This window comes from Anoplopoma fimbria, chromosome 2 (genome assembly GCF_027596085.1).
Source record: "Anoplopoma fimbria isolate UVic2021 breed Golden Eagle Sablefish chromosome 2, Afim_UVic_2022, whole genome shotgun sequence".
NCBI lineage: Eukaryota > Metazoa > Chordata > Actinopteri > Perciformes > Anoplopomatidae > Anoplopoma > Anoplopoma fimbria.
Window position 1 is genome coordinate 16310483 of NC_072450.1, and position 20285 is coordinate 16330767.

Genomic DNA, 20285 nt, shown 5'->3' on the forward strand with positions numbered 1-20285 from the left:
CGTTCATGCACTGCTGCTCCAGTGGCATAATGAGGTGTGACGCATCAGACTAAGTGGCTAATGGGGTGTGAAGTCATTAGAACACTGCCTGTATCCCTCTAGCCCTCCCTGTCTCTAACTCCATCTCTCCATGCAACTCCATCTCATTTGTTTTCAGTATCAACACACTCCCCTTCCATCTATTGTTTTGTTTTTTTTGCTTTTTCGCAATCTCTTTTATTTTTTCATGTTATGCCATGACGATCAGTTTTGTCGATCATTTCATTCTTGGCTGTGCCACTGTATGCTTCAGAATCTTGTCTTTTCTAACTTGCATGTTACCCAACCGTTCTTTGAATTGTTTTCCCGACCAGCTTCCACCTGCTAAAATTGCACACAGAAAACAATGTACAAGGAAGCCAAATGTTTTTGTCCCGCAAATACACTAAAGGGATTAACTCTAAAAAAACTATGAACATTTGAACATGCATGAGCAAATGGGGGGAGAGACTACCATCTGTTCCCTGGGATCAGACATAGTTGTAAACAGCTTTAAGAATAGAGAACAGACTGAAGACAGTGAAACTTAATATCTTTGTCCTGCTGTCATTTTTGAATTTTGGCTCCTTCTAATCCTCGGTTTACTCTTGCCCACTAGGGCAAAGACGGAGTCATCACTATGTGCCCTTTGACCTTCTGCAGCAAACCAAGAACAAGAAAAACATCTCGAAACACATGGCCTCCTGTTGTAAAAAAATCAATCAATACTACTATATGTTCGGCTTGCAGTTTGAACATTTTCTAGATTGAGTTAATCACTGGTGTAAGGTAAGCCATTTCTGCGTGCAGAAAATAAATACGCAGATTTTGCAATCTGCAAATGCAATTGTACCAGTTCATTTTGCAACCAAGGAACTCAGCCTGTCCTGTTTTCCACTGTCTCTGTTAAGTGTGGCTGTGTGTGAGAGCGCACACCTGCAGCTGTTGTACCAGTCCTCTGTGTAATTTCATTAACCTTTATACAGAACAGTGCATGTACGGATCCTCCCCAGCAGATTACAGGCAGTGAGTCCTCCCACACATCTCCTAAAAGTTACAGCTGTACTGTGTAAAACTTTAAGGTTGCAATCTTAAACATTCTTGTTTTCCTAAACGTTTGGTGATAACCTTCATTGCTTTAGTGGTTTGCACTCAGTGTTGGCACTTGCCCAACATAAATAGCAATACTCAGTGACTGCAACTGCTAAACAATAGCCGAACTGGGAACAGTTCTAAGTAAAATTAGGTGCATCCTGATTAAGAAGTGACTTACTCTACTTGAAATTTGGCTATACTTGTCAAATTGAGTCTAAATGCATTTGAATAAAATCACCCTCTGTTTAAAGGTATGTTAGTGGTAATACCATTCAATAATTGCACATTTCCTTTGGGACACATAAAGCATTATCTCATCTTATCTTACCTTAATATGATTTAAATTGAAATTAACTTCTGATAAGAATATGTAACAAGTTTGAGAAATACAAAATATTCCAAGAGTAGAAATGGTAGTAAGTATATGCTTAATCTGTGTTACATTAAGAGGGGTTCATTGGGTAATTTTCTCCCTCGTAAGGGATCATTGGCCCCATAAAGTCTGAAAAACATGTTTTTTAGACCATCAAACATGATTTATTTAAAAGCTGAATCGCAAATGTAAAGAAATAACTGTCAATTGTGAAAAATGGTAGACAATTTAATCCACCAACACTTACTTTGGTTTTTCACTGGCAAGCATTTTGTTAAAGAGGTAAATATTTAGTGAGTAAATACGGGGTGATGAAAGAATAAATGACTTGACAAATAAACAAAAATTGCACAGAAAAGTGTATGTAGCCTGCAACACTCAAAAACCTACTTTCAGGGCTTAGCTTTAGAAAACTAAAAAGCTTTATGTGTGTGTGTTGTGTGTATGTCCACACACATGCAAGGCCGATAGTGCGAGGAGAGAGAAGTCTAAGAACGCAGTGAAACATCATATTCCCTCGACAAAGGCAGACACTGTCCCAAGGCCCTGATCCAGGTTAACTTTCACTTTATATCATATAACAGTGAGGTCAGGGGTTTTGATAGGAGAATCTGATTCCACACCAGCCCATGTTGATAGCCCTTCCCATGGAGCATGTCTCCTCCCACCAGGGAGAAGAAGATAACACTGACAGAACGGGAGCTCTCATAGGCTGGAGGAATCAACAGTTTAATGCTCCAGACTTCTCAGAACTCCCATCAGACCTCATCAGCATCCTAGGGTTAGTCTCTTTAAAAGGACCTTACTAGTGGTTTTGCACATTAGCTTATGTACTACATTTCACATAAACTTTACATCATAGAGAGTCATTTTGTAAACAACTCGGCTCTGTTTTGCAAATGTGAAGGTATTTTCTCTACCATTCAGGGTGTCTATTGGTTGTAATTAATTTATATATTGTATAAAAATAAATTGGCAGGCTTTCTCAAGTTGTGTCTCAAGGTCTGCTTTTGTTTTTGTCAAAGTTATCAAACAATTACACAAATTTGAATCAAGGAGTATTGGGATGTATTACACAACCCAAACAAATCTCAAAAAAATGCTAATTGACATTGTACCATACAGAAATTAATAGAAATTAACACAGCCCCTTATAATTTGATTCTACTAGAATCAATCACACAAAATAATTTAGGGGAAACAATACTGTAAATAATGTAGATTATTTTACTTTTTAGCTGATGTTACCTAATAAACACATAGGCTTTACTTTACTTTCAGTTTGGGGACATAGGCCCTGGTCAGACCGGACATTAAAGCTACAGTTGGTTACTTTAATTAAATTCACTTTTTGTCATATTTGCTCAAACTGTCACTTTTCCTGAAAGTGGTATATTGGAAAGATTATCTGTGAAAAATCTGGTTTCTATGCCTCCTTTTAGTGCTCCTAATGGCATTTGCAAGAATCTGGCACACCCTTATAAAAACAACCAATTAAACTTCCAAACTTTCTCATTGCGTACATGCTGTTAAAGAATGTGGCTACACCCAGACCACCTCCAAATGTGGTCTCAAAGCGCCTTGGGTGCATTCACACCTGTACTTAGAGCTGTCCACTGATACGTGGTAATGCCAGGTCTGAGCCGGGCCATATCAGTATTCAATTCAATTCAATTCAGTTTATTTTGTATAGCCCAAAATCACAAATTACAAATTTGCCTCAGAGGGCTTTACAATCAGTATCATTTCAGTACTGTTTGATTTAGTGGTAAAAATGTCATTAATTGCTTTCACTAAAAACCTACATTTTACTCATGCTTTTGTAATTGTAACACTTGCACTTGATACTTGTGCACGTCTTTTTCATTCTTTTTATACTTTTCTGGATAGCTTTTTGTATTACCTGCTGCTGCCTTATGTTCTTCTTTCATGATAAACATATATATGCATACAATAAGTCTTGGTAGCACAGGGTTTCACCACTGAGATTATCACAGCTGAAACATATCTATATATGATCACAACAAAGAAACACTTATCACATCATCTGAAACTGAATTATAAAAACAATGTTTTTCAAAAAATGCTATCGTTTACTAGATCTATAGATGTGTTGCGCCCTCTTGCTCAGAACAAACCATGTTGTTTAAAAAGATTTTGAGCTTTGCCTTTCCGCATTATTCTTGCTCAGCGATTATATCAACCATCTATTTTTCAACAGCACAGCTGTGGTATTCCTGTGAGCCAGCCAAGTTGGGGTACATATTTGTCAAAAAAGTATTCACTTACATAAGCACAAAACTGCATTTCCATACAAAATAAACAAAACCAATTACATTTCCAGTCCAGTGCACCGCCTACTACCAAGGGCACAAGACATGTCCTTTGGCAATGCACAAAATGTTTGACAGGGGAAAAAAAACAAACCTATGTTGTTTGTATTTACTTGGACATTTGAATCCAGGTTAACTGTTCCAATGGCAATGAACATAAACCTGACCATGTCAACTCTATGACAGGACCTAGATTATTGCATAATAGTTGGCTAGAAAAATAAAGATAACCTGGTCATTTTTATAAAATCCAACACAATAGTCTTTGAATAAATACATACTTTTGTGCTTTTCGCACAAATCCAATTGAGTCAATAAGGGCTAATACTGACTAAAAGGTTTCTACAGGAATTAAATAAATAAAAATTATGGATAAAACACACCAACAACTAAAACCAGGGATAATTGATATGGAAGCTAACTAGCCATTGTTGGAATGCATGCAATCAGTTTGCCTGGCAGGCACTGTCTGGAAAAAACAAAATCACTATTTCATTGGTTAGATTAATGTCAAGCGGGATACACTTACAGTCAGCATATCCTGGATATTGCATGTCAAATCAGATCCAGGGGACAAGACCGAAAGGTAATGTTTTAGATTTATATTTTTAACGCACAGCGTAATTCTTCATAAATTACAGTGCAACTTTTTTCAACAATGGTGTACAAGTCCTGTGCATACCAATACATAAATGTAAGTATAAGGGAACAAGATGTCAAGCTAGGGAATAAGGGGGTTCAATCTGGGAATTTAAGAATAATTTATACTGTTGTTATTTTTTTAACTGGAAGGCCACCAATAGCACTAAATTCTAAATCTATACTAACAATGGAGTCTGACTCAGTACTACACATTACTACACGGCCGTCTGACATATTAACATGAGCTGGGTGCTACATGCTGAACTCATTTAATTTTCATCACTCTCCAGAGAAATCCATGTGTAATTAGATCAATACTTACATCTGATTATTTAGCTTTTAATATGAAAAGATTAGAGGTGTCCCCAACAGGATTAAATGTTCATTTGAGGACCACTGGCGTGTGGCCATTACTCTTGAAAGGATTAAGTAAACTAATCAAGCAGAATTTGCATCTGGAGCTAATTAGCACATTCAGAGAATTGGAGAGATTCATAAGGTCAGGGTTTTGTTTTATCCTTCTTATTTCAGTTGGAATAGAATTGTCTAATGTGTAAATTGTGGTCCAACATAGTCTGAAAGATGAGTTTATAAAACCAGATTACAAATCAAATTAAATTAAAGGATCATGGCTGGAACACAAAAATGTCAAACAAACCCTTGAGGATGAGGTGGTGAGTAGTAAGTAGTGGGCATCATTATGAAAAAAAAGAGAATTTGGGATGAAAAAAAATACAATGCTACTACCAGTTCTATTGGCCTTAGCCCCTGTTAGAAGTGCCCGGTCATATGTGAAAAGCCACCGCTGTGAAGCAGGTGTATAGCCATATGCACATGGCTGCAGAAGTGTGGCCTGGGACGGATAAAGACAGGAAACTGGGGCCTCATTAAACTTGTGCTAAACCAGGTAAGCAGCAGTGCTCAAAAGGCAGAACCATCAGGGGACAATTTCAAGGCAACATATTGAAGAATACCTGAGCAATTCAATATGAACAAATAAAATGGACATGACCACAATTTGGACAAAAAACTTCACATCTATCGAACTTCACACTCAATGTCTCACTCCGTCTCTTTTGCCACATATTCCTATAGCTCTGACTACCAACAGATAGCATTAATGGCGAATGACTCGCTCTGGCAGTTCCATTATACCAATGGTTCCCCTTCCTATTACATGTCATTCTGCGATATTCATGGTCATAACAGGCATAGTGAAATACACTTGCCATAACAGTCTTACTGTAGTCCATATGTCAGAGGGAAGCTCTGTGGCCTAGCCATTGCAGAGGGTCAATCTCTCAACCCTAATGGCCCTCTTTGGGTCATGTGACTGCCAAGTGCTCTGGAACACTCGTTACAGCAGATACGAGCAGGAAATGATTATCAGGAGGTCAATTTATGCAAGGGAGAGGCAGAATGACAGAGTGAGGGGTCAGAGCTCGCCCATATCTCTACACATTAAAGATTGACATGCAGAATCTGAGAAGGCCCCCACGCTACCTCACTCCTCACCACACTCACGCACTTCTCCATTTAAATATCTGACAGACGATGAAAGTGCAGCCATTAAAATGTCTGCCGAGCGCTTCAGGAATGAAATGGGGGAGATAAAAGAATTCCCCTGGGTAATCAACGGGGCTATGAATTAGCCGTGAGTTTTAGATTGGGGGGGTTAAAGGATCTGGTGCATGTTTAACTCATTTGTTGTTCATACCTTCTGAAAACATCAGACCAGAGAAGAAGCTATAAGCAACTTTATGCTCTCCAACCTATGGTTAAAGCAAAAGGCATTGTTACTTGACAACACTTACGGCAAGGGAAATGCACATAAACGTGCATACATACTCTCTTCTTTGTCCATATCCAGGGTGTTTATGCACAGATTATCATGCTCACTCTTTCTTTTGGTAAATGTTGGGAGGATAATGGCCTCCATTGGATGATCAAGCAGTCATCAATCCACCATCCACTTGCTCTAGGCTGGAATAAAACAAACTAACCTTCCACTGCGGCACTTAAGGCTGCATTGCACTGGTGTTTCTTTCTTGGGGCAGGCAACACCATGATGGTCAGGAAGGTCTCTTTTATGGATAAGTATATATTGGTGTACACCAACACCAAATTATGTTATCCCTCTTTGTACAACCAAACCACTGCCATGTGTGGCTCATACCAATAAAGCGTGAGGAGATTCATGGCTCTACACCACATAGGTAAATAAAGATATTATTGTGTGCATTTTTTTCACTTTTTTATTTTCTATATCAAGAGTGGAAATATTTTGGATTGCAATGAAACCTGAGATTCAGATTAGTCTATGCACACTAAACACATTTAGTTGTATCATGTTTGTTCATTTGTCTGTAATAATTGTACATATGTAAATTATTTATATAACTAAGGTTCAGTGTTCAGAGCTAAATAAAGCTCTAGCGTAAGTTCAGTCAGGAAGACTATGCCCTTGTATGCTTAGGCTTGTAGTTTCTCATCATCTGCCATTCTCTCCTCATGCATGCTCACTCGTAATTTCCTTGCTGTCATTGTCCGGGGCTGTCAATCATGATATCAGCTGTTTAGATCAGCCAGTCTCCTCTATGAATAGCACAGCGACACAATTACATCGTTAGCCTATCATCTTGCTGCCGTCTCTTTTTAAATATGATTGTCTCTCTACCTTCAGTGCGTTCATGCTGCTGTTACACGCCCCTCCACCTCCCCATCTCCACCCAATCTTTGCAGATCCATCAGCTTCATCCACTCATCATTCTATCAGCCTCATCAGCCACCACCACCACCAGTGTCTGGACTCCACAGGTTTTTTTTTATTGCTGAGTGTAGATGTACTGTATATAGCCTATAGCCTGTATAGAGCCTCAGCTTACGGTATAACAACACCTGCTTTTTTGGGGTCCGTACAAGGCTAATTATGGAATGCCATCGAGTTTTTCAGTCAGTAAAAGAGTACATGGTTAGAATATGAATTTCTCTATTGTGAAGGTTGGAGAGAGGAGACACAGATGAGCATATAGCAGAATTGGTCACATTTAAGTTTTTTTAGTGAGGCCTTATCATGTTTTACACCATCTTGCTGTTGTAATGCATAGAGAAAGCCATACCACCATCAGATAAAACTGTCTGCAAGGCAATTTAAACCAGACGTGATATCATTCAGCTGCCTAAGAATGTACACATTGTGTGCCCTGAGCAATAGTTCCTTCATGAACATTTGCATAGGGAACCTTTGTGGCTTAGTTGTATCAGAAGTGAAAGAGACAACAAAATGTCTTCCTGCTGTTTACCATAACATGAGATTAAAATTTGACTGACAGGAAACATGTGGAATTGTCGTTGTAAGGAAATTTTCCATAGCTTCAGTTGGTTGTGTCTACTGAATTGTTATCCAACACAGTCTTATGAACACCATTCAAGGGCTACAATAAGTTGCAGAGTCTTCACAAGGCTTCATTAGAGGTTACTTATACCACAGAGGTTGGTATCACTATTTATCAGAGGTACTATCTGCAATTTCTGGAAAATACTTGAAGGTTGTCTTTTTTCCCTTTAACAGGGTAAACAGCTTAATTCATAGTTCAGCATCGACAATTTGAAAAAAATGAACAAATAGTTGGCCTAATAGTTGGCCAAATAGTTGGATCCTTTTTAGGATCTAACTGTATTTTTTGGTTGTAAGCTCACATTATATCAACAGCACAAAAACATACTGATGGTGTCTTCTCATTTTAAATGTGCTCTTACTAAAATCTATATGAAAAAGAAAAATAATTGACATGGAATGAATTTGCAATTTCAGAACCAGCAGCTAAGGTGTTAACACCGGAGCTTGTCTCTGGGGTGGGCTGGTCTGATGCTGGCTGTGGAGGATGACTGAGGTGAAGGGGTTAGGAGAGGAGCAAGCACAGCTACAAGGGCCTCTGTCCCAGGCCAGGCTGTGAGCTGCAGCCCTGTGCTGATAAGACTGTAATAGTCCTCCTTAGAGGACCCAGGGCTCCGCTCCCCTTATTAGTCATTTATCACACCTGGCAGCCTCACTGAACCATAATTACTCTTCCCTTATCCCCCCGCACTGTCATGTCCATGAGAGCGAGTGGGGCAGAGGGGGAGGGAGAGAAATAGCTGCGAGAAACAGTGTTCGGAGAGAGTGGACTGCGAGAAGGACAGAGGAGAAGGAGAGGAAGGAGAAAGAGTGCTACTGAACAACAGTCATGAAAGGACAAAGTCTAAACTAAACACTTGAATAGTATGTAGTGCACACAGTTGTGTATCAGATACAACTTTTTGCATGCAAGAGGAAGGAAAAAATACTCTTAGGGTAGCCAAACTCAAATTTATTTCACGAGTGAGTTACAGCGACATTTTCTCTCTGAAGGGTTTACTTTGTTGCCACGTGCCTGGCTGTCACGAAAAGCGCCCTCCTCAACACTTAAAGCAGATCCAGATGTGAGCCACATGCTTCCAAGCCAGAACTGAGGCTTACTTACTACACCCAAAACCACCCAACCCTTGACAATTGGACTCAGGTCTCAGTCTCAGACTCAGTCTGTGTGTTTTATTAGCAAAAAGATTTCACCTTTTACCATAAAACAAACTGGCAAACATGTTGTCATTCTGCTCTTGAACTGAGTTTTGTTTCTTTACTGGAGTCATCATTTAAGACCAAGATCCAGTCTTTGAACGACAACATTGTAGGTGATTGTGTGATCAAGTTCTAAATCGACAAAAGAGTTCTTACACATACGCATAAGAAAAAAATGATAAGGTCCATGTTTATCCATATTATCTTGTGAAAGAAATGAACTCTATAATATTAACATGAACACATTTCAATCACACCAATTATAGAAATACTGGAGGGACAGACAATTAGATTAATGTCGACCAACTAAATTGTCAAGGAGGAACTGTTTGAATGCACAGATTCCCTGGATGCCCTGTTCAGTCCTGGGCCTAGCTCGTAAGAATCCTGCCAACAGTTGTTGTCCTTCACAGATGGGGACGACACCAGGGCTCACACAGCTATGTCCAGATGTGTGAAAAGGGGAAGAACAGAGGGACTGCAGAAAAGGAGGGAGGGTAGAGAAAGTGGGAAGAGAAATGGGATTGCATGAATTTTGCTGTCATTAAAAAACCCAACAGATGTGAGAGTCCCAAAGGAAAGACATCTGGGATCTCTCTCCCTGTCTCTCTCTCTCTCTCTCTCTCTCTCTCTCTCTCTCTCTCTCTCTCTCTCTCTCTCTCTCTCTCTCTCTCTCTCTCTCTCTCTCTCTCTCTCTCTCTCTCTCTCTCTCTCTCTCACATACACACACACAGACACTTTTCATCAGCTACGTAAGGTGAGAAAATGGTGAATGCTCTTGGCTTTTTAAGATCCGTATTGCTGCCTTCCTCCATTTTAACAGGCATTTTATGGAGCAGCTTCCTTAATAGCCACTCACTTATAAAACAAAGCTGTAATGACATGCAAATGACTCACAGGGAAACACTGTAAAGAGGATGTGATGTATGGCCCGTCTGTGCACCACAAACACACACACACACACACACACACACACACACACACACACACACACACACACACACACACACACACACACACACACACACACACACACACACACACACAACAAAGGAACAGTACCTCGCACAACAACCTACAGAAATATTTCTTCTTTCCCCTATAATAAGCAATTTAAATTATGTATGTATTACCTGTTTTTTGATACTGTTAACGGTATTAGAATGGTGATTTCAATAAATTTTGCTTAATCTCACAATAATTACTGTGACAATATCTCTGCTCACGTAACTCCTATTTCCCTGTAAAAAAGTTATTTGCAGGGAATGCAGTTGATTGGAGTGTAAAACAATAAATCAAGATCTCACTGTGACATTCATACAATGCACACACAAATGCATATATATGCTTTCAGCAAGAAATTCACTCTATAATACAGCAGAGAATCTCTACATGAGAATAACAGGGAGCAGATTTCTGCACCTGTTTTGACCAAGCTACAGGCATATCCGCCAGAAGTGAACAAGAAAAAAACAGAGAGCAGTTTCCTCTCTTCTAAAATAGAGGTTTGTTTTACAAAAAGGTCATTAAAGGTCACTGTGATCTAGTTGCTGCAGAGGTATCTTCTGTCTTGATTTGTAAAAGGTGGGTTGCTTTCGAAGCAGAAATAAGTCAGTATTCAAAAGTAGTACCAATTTTACTGCACTGACAATCACAGAACAAATATTAAAGTTTGAATTTAGTTTGTGTGTATGTGATTACCAGCTATTCCGTTTAAGACCACACTGGATAAGGGCCTGAGTAGGACAGGTGATAGGTAGGCTAGTTATGGCTTTATTGGACACATAGGGGCAGTAGCCTCCTCATCATTGGTGAAACCCTTTTTCAGTGTGGTGTAAAGGAGCCGACTATCTAAATGAGATGTAAGCCCGGAGACAGAGGATCATTACCGTCCTAAGCACATTCTTGAAGGGTTGTTTCAAGGTCAAGCTGTTTCCTCTTGAACCCACTACAAAAATCTGAAATCATAATAACTTAACTGATGTGACAGAGACTTCTTTGAACCACTGACTTATATATCTTTTTATGATAAGGGATAAGGGTAGAGCAGGTTGTCAACTAATCATATCATCGGTGGTTCATTCCCCGATAAATCCAGTTCGCTATCGAAGTATCCTTAACTAACCCCAAATCCCTCCTGAAGTGCAAGATTGGTGTGTGAATGAGCATTTAGATCAGATCCTGATTGACAGGTTGGCATCTTGTATGGTAGCCTTTGCCATCAGTGAATGATTGTATGTCAATAAGTGAATGTTAACATGTAGTGTAATGCGCTTTGAGTGGTTGGACGATAAGAAAGGCGCCATTCACCAACTGCATTAAAATGTACTAAAAGTTTAGTTAACCTGCATTGTATGCAGGGAACAAATCCCAGCTAATGTTAACAATAAAATAACCCTCTGTTCAATCTTCACACTGACTCCCCCTCTGTGTTGGTTCAATCTCAAAAAGGTTTGTGTATTTATATAAATGCTGCTCTTGAGGTGCCAGAGCATCTGCATCCTGACTCCAATTAGGAAAACAAACAACAGGGAGGTGTACACACCATCAGCAGTTCAAAGGTCAGCTGACAGGAATGAAACAAAAAGGCTGCTAGACAGACAGCAAGTACAGTGAGTACAGCAGCATAGACAGCAGTCTCTCTACAGTAGAAACTGACTGAAATAATCAGTCAAGTTATCAGTCTCTGTCTCTCTCTCACGCTTTCACTCTGCATGTCCCTGTAACCTCTCCAGTCTGTTTCCTCTTCCCTCCTCTCTTCCCTGGTTTTGTTCTATTTATGACTTCCTCTGAAATCTCGGCGTCTCTTGCACACTTATATGGGCCATAAATCAGCCACTGAAAAGGACAGTGGACAGGAGGAGAGAGAGATGGAAAAATCGGAGGGAGGCCTTCACCGTCGTCTGAGCGACCATTTAAAGGCCCACCAGAGAGCTTTAAAACTGAAACCTGCTGGAAATATTAGCCTACACAGGCGGACAGGAGGTCCAGCAGCATGCAGCATTAGCAAACGGTGTAGTGACAAGCCATCAGTGTCAACTTTGCTTTGCGATGTTACACGAGACGCACACAAGTGAGTTATTAATTCTTCTCCAGGGTGATTTAATTGCAATCTTCATATTACAAGAGCCACATCTATATATATATTTTCCTTTTTAACTAATGAAAGGCTCTGCCGCGTTGCAGCAGTTTCTTCGCTGGTGGCTGCTTCCAGCGTGAGCGAGGCTTGGCCAGAGCAGTTCAGCAGATGCATGCCAGGGACTTGTATGGGACTCTGGGGTGATTAATTTTTGAAGTGTGTTGTAAAGAGCTATGAGATCCATAAACAGGAGAGTACACAACAGGCTATCCCTGGATAGTGATGGTCACAACACAGCTCACAAAGCACTATGGTCACATATAACCACAGCCAAGCATTATTTCTGAAGCTTACTGCTAAAATCAATAGTTTCTTTAACATATCTGTACACTTTTGACAGTTATGGGATGGCATTCCAGATAATTTCATTCTATAAAGGGATCAGTTTCCTTTTTCTCCAATCTGGGTCTTAAGTAGTGACATTTAATGGCTATGATCATCCTGATTTTACTGATGGAAGTTACAGGTGCTACCTTTTCTCTCATGTACACCTCCCTTAAAACTCTACACTGACATGCTTCACAAGGGTCTCATTTAAAACAACACAGCGCTCCTTCAAACAATGCCCTGCTAATCTCAGGAAGAAAAAGGAACCCTTGAAAGAAAGAGAGAGGGGCACTGTTGTTTCATTAATATGCCCCTGAGAGTACGGTGGCAGTAGCAGAAGAATGAGCGGGGGGGTTATCAGCCCTCATCTGTGAGGAAAGCTCCCCCCCTTCTTGTCTCTCACTAGACTGTGCGTCCATCAGGCCTCATTACTCTAATGGTTGTGGCAGTGATTAAGGCTTCCTGGCTGCAGACCCCTTTGTTTGCTCGCTTGTGTTTCCCCTCCATAAAGGCAGTCCTCAGGATGCCTGTGGCCCAGCCTCCCCCTCCTCTTGCGAGGATGCAGTGCTGGCAGACCCCCTTGGACCTTGGAGTTATCAAGTGAGGGGGTTGGGACAGGTTATCACCATTTGAAGAGGAGAAAGCCAGGAACCGCTGGGTTCCTGCACACACACTGATAATATGGTTAGTGAGGGTATTTAGCTGCAACAATGCACTCCTTGGTCTCTCTCTCTCTCTCCTCCAGACAATATTTATGTGGCTGCATACTGTATGTATTTGGGCTGTGTGTAAAGTGTGCTACAATATACACATACAAACAAAGCTGGTCATAACAATAAAATAATTTAAAAAAGTGCAATACAGAACAGTACTTGCACACATATATTCATCCAGACACATACGCCCAGAAATCAAATTGGACAAAAAAGTGCTAAACAGCTAGTCATTGAATGAAAATAATGTTAAAGGAAATAATAACAAAATCCTGGCCTATTTTCGAGGTGTTCTCCAATGCTGTGGTGCATAAAAAATAAAAATTTGACATCCGTTCAAGTTCACACAAAGGTATTTCTTACAGGTTACCCTCTTGCCATATTTCTTTCTACCCTTTCATTTGTAAATTATCCAATAAAACAAAAATGACTTGTTTTAATACTCGTATAACATGGTTATCATTTAAACATGAAAATGAATCCCAGGTGTCAGTGGTGCAATAGGAACCAGTACCGCCTGACCCCGTCGCCATCCACTTCAATGTAGGGGAAAATGTAGACATTCATTGTTCTTTGTACAACATTACTAAAGCAATCCTGTCTCTGGTCGAAATCAAGTGTGCAATGATGTGAGGCACTCTGCCTGGCCTTCTTCAGTTTCACTCAATTCAGTCTTCTTTCTCGCGGCTTCATTCATAATGGATAGCTCTTTGGGTTGCTGTCACCAAGAGTCTATCAATGACTGAAAATCCAGCTATGGCTCTCAGAGACAGCAGTAGTCTTTTAGAGACAGTAAATCGAATTGTTGTTGCGTTCCTTATGAGGACAGATTAAGTTCAAAACTCAAACTTTTTGTTTTTTGGTGAACAAAAAGCAACAGTGATTCCTGGTGTTGGCCTTTTGATCATAAATAACTGATTACAATAACTGCAAACTGAACGTCAGATTACCATTTTAACCATAGTTTACATGAATGGCTGTAACACCTTTTGCAAGTAAAAGAAGAAAATTGAGGAGAATGCATGGTGATTATTATTTGATGACGGTAGATGTCAGATACAAGAATTACATGCATAGACATCAGGTGCAGTTTTCCCCAATAAGAGGCCTTCAATGTAACAGTCTCTTAAAAATGTTCAATGTGGCGTGCACCCACACAACATCTCCGGAGAGCCATCAGCTGCCAGACGCTAAAACTTCAAAAAAGTGATGACCATGCAGAACAATGACTGTCATGGGAGACCATCAAAAAAACAACACGTACACAGAAAGCAAGTAAACAGGCACAATACGTACACAACGACCATGTGTAAACAAAGAGCGGTATTTGTTTGTCCCACATCTGAGCGGTGAGCGGTAGAGCTGAGGACCTGTGCACAGCTGTTCTCCCCGTGCTGTCAGTGGGCTTCACCAGGCCGGGCCTGTCCCAAAGGCCTGTACTGGGAGGCCTGCACACAGTCTGACATCTGGACTACACAGGAGGGAGGGATCATTCTCATTCTCTGTTTTCATTTTTTTATCTTGCTGCCTCTCTGTCTATCTCACTCAATCTATCTCTGTCTATGTTTGTAACTCCGACTCTCTCTCCTTTCTTTTCTCTCTCCTGCCATGGAAGGGTCCCCTGGTCGCAGTCACTAGGGAAAGGTTGATGAACAGCTCTACAACTGAGCCAGCTGACTCTTTAGCAGTAGGACTGTTGCCTTGTTCCCCTGATCCCCTCCTTCTCTCTTTTTTCTTCATTCCCTCGCATCTCCTCAGTTCACCTTTCCATCATTTCAGTCTGGCAGGGCCATTGAGTGATGGAGCTGAGGGACAGCAGGAGTCGCAACGAACGGTGACCCATCACAGCATTCTTCAGGTCATTAATCAGTGCTCGGTGTCACACTGTGTTAATTTCATGAATGCAAAACATCTTTCACACTACTCAGAAAATATAACATATTGTGTTGTTTTTTTTCTTGGATGTAATACAGTAAATATGAGTAGCACTTCTCTTTTATTACATCAAAATGAGAGCACCTTCCAATAGAACTTAAGAGCTACATCATAGCTTTATGGAGGCATGGAAGTGATTAATGATATTCAGATCTTTGTCCTTTATTGACCCCTTTGTAAAGGTGCACTGTCTTCAGCCTACACCTTGGCTTCACCTAATGAGCTCAGTAAAACAGGCTACACTGACTTTGTTTTCACTCTTATAAGAGGCAGAACTTATGCTTAAGCCTCTCAAATGCTTTAAAGAGATGCCATAACCTTCTGTTATTCTTCTAGTTCTTTGTTCTCGTCTCTTGCTTGATAAGGCATGCCAGCCGCCAAGGTCATGGAGACAGGAGAGAGGAGGAGGCGGTGGGGGGGTTGTGGGTATTTCTCTGGTGTAAATGAATAGTTATATCTCTCTAGATGAAGAGGAAGAACCTCATCAAAATGTTGTCTCGTCCCTTCTCAAAATGAGACCACATTCAAGTCAGATGAATGAGAATTGTCACGCGCAAAATCATAATTACAAGCCCGCATATTCCCTCCAGCACTGGGGAATGACTTTATCAGGCACTCATTGGTCTGTTCTTATGTGTTAGCTAGGGGAGGATCCTCTAAGCCCTTCTCTTGTCTGCAATCTGCGATTGTTGTATTCCAAGGGGGGTATCAGGGCTGAAAGGACCAAATTTAACAAACCTAATTATCATGCCTTAATTAGTATCAGGGGTAAACCTCGGTGGGACACCTGCAGACTTAATTTATATCCTGACAAGCCAGGAACAAGTGTTAATGTGCCGTATTTATGATAATGCCCCAAAGTGTGCAGGAGGAGCAGGAGGAAGCTCACCTCAAATCTTCCAGAACAATGTGAGAGGCAGGTAATTACAGGGAAAGGGTCTGAAGTGCTCAGGGATCAGCCCAGTCCCAATGTTGATACACAGCAATAAAATAACATGCTGTCTATGGCATCGTGATGACTTAATAGCTGGGCCTCTAGTTGTTTGTATCTTGGAAGATTAACGAGGCAAAAAGTTGAACCTCTTCAAAACAGATTTCAAGGCATGCCCATTGAGGCAAACAGAAAGAAAAAGAAAGAAAAGGTTGAAGATAAAAGATTAAATTGACAACGAGGCTTCACTCCCTGGTGTCTGTTTCATGTTATGCAATGATAAGACCCTACATCGTCTAAGACCTCAGGTGAGAAATGCTAGTCTTCACAGAAAATTCTTCTACCACTAAATAAATGGGACAATTGTTGTCCTATTAGTCAAAAATAGATGTGCCGTTTGTCTGTTGTGCTACCACAAGCGCACCTTTGCGATAGTAAAAAATAGGTTAGCAGGGCGGGGAAGAAACCTGGAAAATTGTGCATGTTGTGTATGGTGGTTCTATACACTGTTGAAAACCACTACAGACTTCCGCCTGGCCTCGTCAACACTCTCTGCAAAGAAAAAAAAGCGGAAGACATATTTCCACTGTTCATCTATAGAGGTCAAGGAAACTAGTGTTGAAATGTGCTTTACATCACATTAAAATGTCTTAGAATCATTTCTGAAGGATTTATGATGTAGCATGCAGTAAGGCTTACTGAAAAAATATATATATATATTGAGTAAACGTAAACTAATTATGAAACAAAATTAAAAAAAATGGGAACACAACATTCAGATGTTTTTTAGGACTATCTGGCACACAGATCATCAGTCCTTCAAATTGATGTGATAAAGTGATTTCATGCTTTTACAGAAGGGACATAATGAATAGAGTTAGTATCACCATCGTATCAATTTAAAAATCACCCTATTATTTAACTTTAAAACACCTTTTTGAAATTTAATATTTTAAACTTATATAAAATACATCATTTCATAAACCATAACTCTAACACCACAATTGTAACCGTAATACCTTTCTTTGAAAAACAACATGAATCACATTAAATATCGCGTGCATGTACACTTTGAACTCATTCATGTGTGGGATACTGTTATGCTTTACTGTGGTGCAGTAATTATTCATCTTTACATTTCTAATTTCTAGTTTCCTCAATGGGAGGAGGACGTTGCCCTTCAATATGTTCAGAACAGCCTGGTGTTTTCCCTTTAACCTGTTCTACGTCACCATTTTGGTGAGTAAAGGACTGTTTCTCATCTTTTTATATCATGAAAGGGTTTCATCACGTTTTATGAACCGTGGGTTGGCTGATGTTTCACCCTTTCACTGGACCACATAAAAAGTATTTTTGCATGCCGTGGGTTGACCTACTTTCTAGATGTTTGTTTTCAAATCCAAACTATAAATCAGTCTATTAGGTAAATTTGAAAATGATTCAGTGCGTGTGTGGAAATACTAAAATCACTTTTATTACGATACTTTCAGGTTGTGATGATGCATAATGGAGCATAATGAATGTTTTGACATTTTTGGTGATAACATCTTCTGCCTTTCATGTGATCCTTTAAGAGATTAAACCTAACCTCAGCCAGTATCATCAACACTTCTAGCTTATTTGGTTTTTTTCATAATGTTTTGGATGAGTTGTATTGAAGGCATCTATACGCAGAACAGTCCTTCATTGGTCATTCTAGTTCTGTGATGTGAAATCCAAGAAGATTCTGAGTCGTACATCTGGCCCTAACTGTCCTAGCTCAAAGTTGATGCCTCTTATCCTGGGCAGGAAAATAGATGCCCTGTACCTGTGGATGATCCATCATACACTGAAAGCAGAGGTCATCAGAGAGATGATCACATGTGTGTGTGTGGTTTGTTTCGGTATGTGTGTGGGATTCGTGTGTGAGAAGGGTTGGGAGCTGGTGGCAGGGAAGGGATGTTAGTGAAGGTATTTTAATTTCCACAATTTGGAATGTTTTTCTAAGCATCTAAACCACCAATAAACTTTAAACCGAGGTTTGATCTTGATTCTCAAACTGTTTTGTGGAAAATCAGGTAATTTATGTGTTCAGAGTAGTTTTTGTTTGTCAAACCCATTCTACATGTCCAAGAGCCAAAATCAATTTACTTTAATTACTGTGCTGAGCACTGTTATTGTAATGAAACAACTATCCGATGGATGTTTCATGTTTGACTGACTGCTGCTGCTGCAGTTGTTTGTTTATATTAAAATCTCACTTTTGACTGAGCTGCTCTTTGCTTGCTCAATTTATTAAGACAAATGAGGTTGAAGGTAAAATAACAAACTAAAAAATATTTTAAAAAAGACTTTCAATTACTATTGAAAAACGGATGTTTGGCATTTTTTTTAAGGACAAATGTTGTTTAAACAATTAACCAACTTAGTTAACAAACAAGACTTTTGAACGGATTGTCAAAAGACTTTTGTCCTGTCCTTTTTTGATGAATTTACTAGCCTGTTAATCATACAGCAGTAAGCCATCAGTGTCAATTCTGAATGTTTACTGGTTTGACTGCAGACAACATCATTTTCTATTCAGCTGCTGGGTTTGAGGTTGTTTAGACCCGAATGTGTTGTGAGATTACACTTCCTGTAACCTTACATGCACAGTCTTTGTGGAGCAGTTGTATTTATGCCAGTACCAGGTATTGACAGGTAGCCGTGAGGCCGAGCCTCTGGAGCTCTTTGGGCAGATTGCGAGCAACGGAAAAGGCTGGATTGAGTAATCAGGCTGTTGGCAGGCAGACAGAAACCCTCCAGTCCAGCTGAACTGCTTTAAAAGCCCAATCCGGTGTTGTCCCCCCCTGCGCTGGCAGCTAATCACCCAGACAGATTTCAGGGGCCTTGAACCGTGCAGAGAGTCCATCCACGTGTGAGAAAGCCCAGGCTCTCGCTCAGACAATATGACCCCCTGCCTCAGAGAGATGAAGATAACTCTACGGCCCACGTCACCCTGAGAAAAAACAAAACCTCACCATCCCCTCCGTTAGTGTCATCCACGTCTGGGAGACTCAGAGAAGATTGTCTCTCCAAACAGAAGTGAGGGAGTTTACAGTCTCTGCCTGGGGCTGTTAGGGATGATCCCTCAGGGAACGGAGCCAAGATCATGATCACTCCTCCACATGACTGGTTCCATGTCAATAGTATACAGTACACACACGTATGGGCACACACAGAGAATTTCTTACTCTCTGTCTTTCTCCCACTCTCTCTCTCATCCCTCTTACACACACACACACACACACACACACACACACACACACACACACACACACACACACACACACACACACACACACACACACACACACACACACACACACACACACACAACATACATGTGCTCTCAACACCTGCCCTCTGAAGGTGCTCTCAGTTAATCTCAACATTAATTATTGACTCTGAGTTTAATTTGAAAGTCAGACGCGCTGTAAGCCAAGGGACACTGCTTTAAATAATGTATACGGCCCATTCAGAGGTAATCATATTGTCATTGATTAATATACATTGGTGCCGTTGAGCATACCTGATGTGTGTGGGAGCCCGGCACTGGGTAAGATAAAACTTGGCGCTGCGAGCTGGTGTCAGGCCGGGAGCATCTCTAGGGCCCCTTCCTCCTTGTCTGATGTTTCAATCACAGCTTAGGAGCCGTGATGCATGGAGGCATACACTATCAACTGACTGGATAACATGAGGAGCCCCAGAGAATCACCACCGCCAGAGAAAAGGTTGGGGAGAAAAAGAGAAATGCAATTGGGCAGACAGAGAGGGAGATAAAAATCAAAGCAAGAGAGGTGGAAATGTGAAGAAAATGTCAGAATAAATCAAATACATACTTTTATTAGAGATAAAAATCCATCTCTTGTGAATAGAGTTAAAACTATCCTGCCCATTACGGAAAGAAAGAGAGATTTGGAGCAACAATACAATATGCTATCTACTGTACACACAAGGATGTGCTGCATCAAGTATCCCAAGATGACACTCTTGAGGCTGAAGGATCGGGGCGGTAATGAATCCCACACACTCACACTCCTGTTGACACCCGGTTGCAGATGCCATGTCACCCCAAGTTTAGTTTAGACGAACACAGATCTGCCCAGAGAGGAGCGAGGAGCTGTGGCTGCTCCCTGCGATGAAAAATTCATACACCATTGT